Genomic DNA, 5,768 nt, shown 5'->3' with positions numbered 1-5,768 from the left:
TCTGCGGCTGAGTGCAACCAAAAGTGCCTGGGTGGGACCTGGACGTAGTGCTGGAGGCCCCCCGTGCCCCCCTTTGAGCTGTTGGCCGAGATTTCGTGGAGGCACTTGTTATTTAAGACATTGTTCTTGCTGGATATCTGCTCTCTGGGTTAGGGTTAGGGTTAGGGGTTAGGGTTAGGGTTAGGGTTAGGGTAGGTGATCTACAGGCCCTCTCTGTGGCCCCCTCCTTTCTTGAGTTCACTCCCGGCATGGCCAGTGACTTCCTGCAGCCTAGAGCGAGTCTGCAAGGTGCCCTCGGTCGTCCCGCATTCAATACTCCTCTATTCCAGACCCCAGATCAGGAGAGATTAAACCGGCTGTGCCCGGTCTGAGCACTGGACTGTTATGTCCACAGGACAAGTTCTTGGAGGAAGTCAGAAGAATTGTTGATCTGCTACAGCCCTGCTTCCTGCTCATAAGCAAACCCTCAGCAAATGGATTATTGACGCTATTGCCTCCTCTTACCGGTCCTCTGGTCTCCCCTCTCCATTCGGGTTCAGGGCGCACTGGACCCGGAGTGTGGCTAAGGCTTGGTTCCCTTGGAGTGTCCCTCCAAGACCTCTGTAAGTGTTCCGATGCAGCGTCTCTTTCCCTCAGGGAACTTGGGTTACATACGTAACCTAGAGACGATTCACAACAGATGAATAGATACTCATAGTTACGTAGCTATAGCTTATTTGCAACAGCATTTCGATTCTCTCAAATACTATGTAGCATAATAATAATTCTGACTAGACAAAATAGCTTGTTAGTTTTTGGTGCCATTACTAAACATTTCTTTCTATAATAAATAAGCTACAATTTATTATTTTCTGTTGTCTTTTTTTTTTTCTCCCTCTTGGCACACCTGTTTAATTTGATAAGAATTTTAGGATACTAAAACCTTAATCAATGACTTTACAAATGCATGTTTTGAGAAAAATTAAGAGATTTGAAAAAATTAATTTGGTAGAGAAACGAGAGATTTTTTTTATATTATAAGCAGAAAACAAAATGATTCATCAGTAACAAATTATATAGACTATTATTTTTTATTTTATATTTATATTATTATCATTATTACTTTGCCCATTTGGTTATGAATGCATGAAAAACAAACCAAATGGGTTCAGTATCATTAGTTTTGGAATTAATCAGCTCCCATTGTCAATAAACCACAATACAGATCTCGTTCCGTCTCACGGGACCTAATGAGTCTCACCTGCGCTTGATTACAAAAACCTCCATAAATCAGACACGGAGAAGGGTTCCGGTCTTAATATGTTCTTATCGTGTTGTTAGGTTAGTTTTTCTGGGTGGCATTTGATTATTTGTTGTTGTGGTGATGTACTTTAGTGAGTCAGTGACCACACAACATAGCAGAAACTTTGGCCTTTTCAGTTATAATGTAGAATTAAACATATACCTTTTTTTTTTGTTTTTTTGCTGTTAAAAACAACAACATATAAAACCAAAGCAATAGTGGCAGCTTGCGCCCTATGTTTCCAGAATGTTAGTAAAATAAGGCTAAAACAACCATTCACGAAAATAATAATAAATAAAGTGTTAAATATAAAAACCCATTTAAAAATGCCTAATATGTTACTTTGAGAGCAGAAACTTATCTATCCATTTTCTATAGCTGTAATCTTACACAAGATTCTGGATCGAACTGTAGTTTGTCAATATGTAAATAGATACAATTTCCTGTTGTAAATAAAACCAGATGGTGGTATCACACTGAGATAAACCAGTCACAAAGATGGTTTTCCTTTTAATATGTTCTGATAGTGTTGTTTATTGGGTGGTGGTTGGTTTTTCAGTGATTTGGTGCAGTGATGTTCTTTACTGAGTCAGTGACTTGTGTAGAATAAAGCACACCCGTCAGAGGTTAAGGCTCTGGGATACAGATCAGAAGGTTGGGGGCTCAAGCCCCTGTTTTGCCCAGCTGCCACTCTTAGGCCCTTGAGCAAGACACTTAACCCTCTGTGCTTTAGTGGTGCAGTATCATGGCTTATCCTGCACTCTGGCTCCAGCTTCCTAATGTCACTGGGATATGCAAAGAAAAAATGTCACTGTGCTGGACATGTGACAAGAACAAAGCACCATTAAATCAGCCTCACCCGTGCCTAGTTACACACATTCCCAATAATATCACAGACATATTTTTTCTTTTGGACTATTAACATGTTCTGATGGTGCTGCTAAGCTTGTTATACGGTGGTGTTTTGTATTTGCAGTGGGGATGTTTTCTATTGAGCTGATCCTTTTAAATGAAATGAAGCAGTCCATTTTTTTATTATTCTTGTATTATTATAAATAAAATATAATAAAGATATTTAATATAATACAAATAAAATATATACAATACAAAAACAAAAAGTACAACCCATATGCTGTTCAGGGAGAAAAGACAAAAGAGCTTATTTAAAGCCTCCACCGAAACAATAAAGAAACAAAAACAAGTAATGAAATTGTAAAAAATGTAATCGCTTAATAAATTTGAATGATATTTCTTGGTGGTGTGGTATAAGAAGAAAAAAAAACAGTGAGGCACTGTATTTTTTTCCTTACGTACATTATAGGTTTGGTTGTTTTTCGTTACAGACGTGAGGCCTTCCTATGCCCTATTATTTTGTGTGTGTGTGTGTGTGTGTGTGTGTGTGTGTGTGTGTGTGTGCATGTGTCAGAGCCTAACCAAGAGCTCGATACAACTTCTCACCTGCAGCATTGTGGCCTGCAGATTTGTATGAAGGATAATTGGGGACTCACATTCTGGGACCAGCTTTGTCTTTGTTTCCCGGCTGAATTCACTGACCCGGACGTGTCAGGTCACAGGAGTGTTAAATGGTGTGTGGTGCTGCAGCTGCATGATTCTCTGTGCTATTTTTTCATTGTGCTTGAGTATGTGTGTGTGTGTAATATTTATTTTTTTGGGCGGGGGGTGTTGTGTTTGTGTGTGTTTGTGTGTGTTTGTGTGTGTGTGTGTGTGTGTGTGTGTGTGTGTGTGTGTGTGTGCGTGTGTGTGTGTGTGTGTGTGTGTGTGTGTGTGTGTGTGAATACATATATATTCATCTATACTGCATAATAGTAAGTGGCATCTGTGCAGAAGAACAAAACTGTCCTTCTTGACAGAATGGGAAACTAAAACATCCAGCTGCTAAATTTATATTTATTGCATCTTTCAGTTTCACAGAACAATAAAGCTAATTGCTTGAATTATACGATATATAATGCACATCTCTCTGCTTCATAATACGTCTAACCGGTAATCAGAGATGGCAAAAGTACACACACTCTGCACTCAACTAGAAGTACAGATACTCATGTTTTAAAATACTCTGGTAAAAGTTGAAGTTCTGACTACACCTTTGTACTCAAGATAAAGTAAAGAAGTTTGTGCTTTCACATGTACTTCAGTAAAAAGTAGTCATTATTGCTACCTGTTTTAGTGTCACGCTGAACCTCACGTTATATTAATATATTCATACAAAATAATTCAAATGTTGTTCTCTAATGAATGTGTCCAGTCTGAAGATCCACCATGTAGAACACAAGCAGAGAAAAGATGATGATGATGATGATGATCAGGAATGTGTCTGTTCTCAGTCATGTTTACATCACTGACTCCCTCTGTCTCAACCCCAGACTTTTGACTGCTTTCTGCTTTGCTCATTGTGAGCTTCATAAACTAGTCTACGTCTGTGTGTGTGTGAGAGCCAGGAAATGATACAGCAGTGGTAGACTGAAAAAGACGAGCAATGAAAGGAAAAAATGTTGGCATTTCATCAAATAGATTGAGAAATGAGAAACGAGTCTGAAAGTACAGATATTTGTCTAAAAACTGAGTCAAATGAAAAATCTGAAAAAAACCCCCAGAAAAATCTACTGAAGTACAGTAACGTTATTTCCCACCACTGCAGTGATGTCATTCTTTGTTTTATCTCTTAAAAAAACAGTTTAAAACTATTTTTCTTTTCACACATTCTTCAGGAAATACTTTTTATTTTATTTTTATCCATCATGATTGTTGCTAGTATTGTAAGTATTAGCATTAGCACTGTTGGGGATGGTAGTGGTTTAGTTATATATGTAACCACTTGCTCTCCTCTTGTTCTTGACACAAGTGCACACTTATCATCCATTGTGTCTGTCTGTAAATCATCTTTACATCTCAAGGCTGTGAATCTCAAGGCCCCACTACCGCCCACCTCACCCCCCCCCCCCCCCGTGTGTTTCTGAAATCCGATTCTGAGGCACGCCGTGGCCTCTATCAGCTCCTCCACCTGTCCCATGGTCGTTCCCCATAGAGCTTTTTCTGTGTGTGTGTGTGTGTGTGTGTGTGTGTGTGTGTGTGTGTGTGCGTGTCTGTGTGTGTGTGTGGCTGCTCCAACCCACCTGTTCCAATCTCATGGCCACTCTGTCCCCCAGCTGTTTCTACACCGAGCGGCACATCTCGGCTCTCAGAAGCCTCGGCATGCAGCGAGGACGTAATGATTTAAAGAGCTTTGTCCGGTGATAAGGTCACTTTAAAAGTAACCGAAGCGGCTAATCAAACACCTAAAGCGCCACAATGTACTAATTGTACAATGTATATTGTACAGTGTGTGTGTGTGTGTGTGTGCGTGTGTGTGTGTGTGTGTGTATGTGTGTGTGTGTGTGTGTGTGTGTGTGTGTGTGTGTTGGTATAATATAAGTAAAGTATAAACAGCAATAAATAATATTTAGTAACTAAATTTAAAAGATTACACACTGTTAAAGAATCTATTTTCAATTTAAAGGCCACATGATAGCAAGTATTGCTACCTCTTTACACATGCTAAAATCAGAAAAATAATTTCCTTTTGTAATAAATGCCACCAACACTTTCAGAGGTAACTGTATGACAAATGTTTGTTCATGTGCTCAAACTAAGAGCGGGATTATCCACAATCCAGGGGTCAAAATAACAATGAGGAAAGTCCCCTTTTACATCAAAAAAGACAAGCAAAGCCTTTGATGGTGACAATGCGGCAGAGTTTTGAGTTTAATTAGCCTGAAAAAAAAAAAAAAGCCAACATTCCTTTATGGGAAGTGTAGGAACTTGCCTGCGCTCTCACAAGACCTCCAGAGTGAACCTTTGACTCACAGAGACACACAGCTCCATGTGGAAGATCTGAGGCTAAGAGCACCTAATACCAAATAACTTTCAGGCTGCGTGTTTGGGCCGACGAGGGAGAGGTCTGGACAAAGTATGAATGAAGGAAGAAAAAGGTTTATTTACTAAAACTGACAGGATGATCGCGTGTCATTTACAAATGAGTGTTTGTGAGCTGATTCTATGAGGCAACAAATTCCCTTTTCCCCTATTTTTTTTTTTTAATCTAAGGAGCGTAGGTAAATCCAATTCCTACCTGGTAAACCTATTTTTCAACATCTGAGCTCATTATTAGCATAAATAATAAGGCAGGTGAAGCCATTCAGCTTAGTGTAACATGTGCCAAGCTGATTTTAATTATAATGAAACTTTAATTGTATAGAAAAAAATGTAATCAAATGATCCGACTCACTGAATATAGGTGAAAGTCTACATCCAAAAATTTACAATTTAATGAGCGAATAAAATGGCTTTTTGAAGTCCAAAAGCAAAAGTCCACAGAAGGTGAGTTTATCTCAAAGCGAGCAAGTTCTTAATGAATTCTTAAAACTGCTTGTCTTTTGTTCACTTTGTTTTAGTTTTCATGTCGTGAGGAAAATGATTGTTCCAGGAT

Source organism: Silurus aristotelis (genome assembly GCF_946808225.1).
Source record: "Silurus aristotelis genome assembly, chromosome: 25".
NCBI lineage: Eukaryota > Metazoa > Chordata > Actinopteri > Siluriformes > Siluridae > Silurus > Silurus aristotelis.
Note: the sequence above shows the minus strand (reverse complement) of the source record.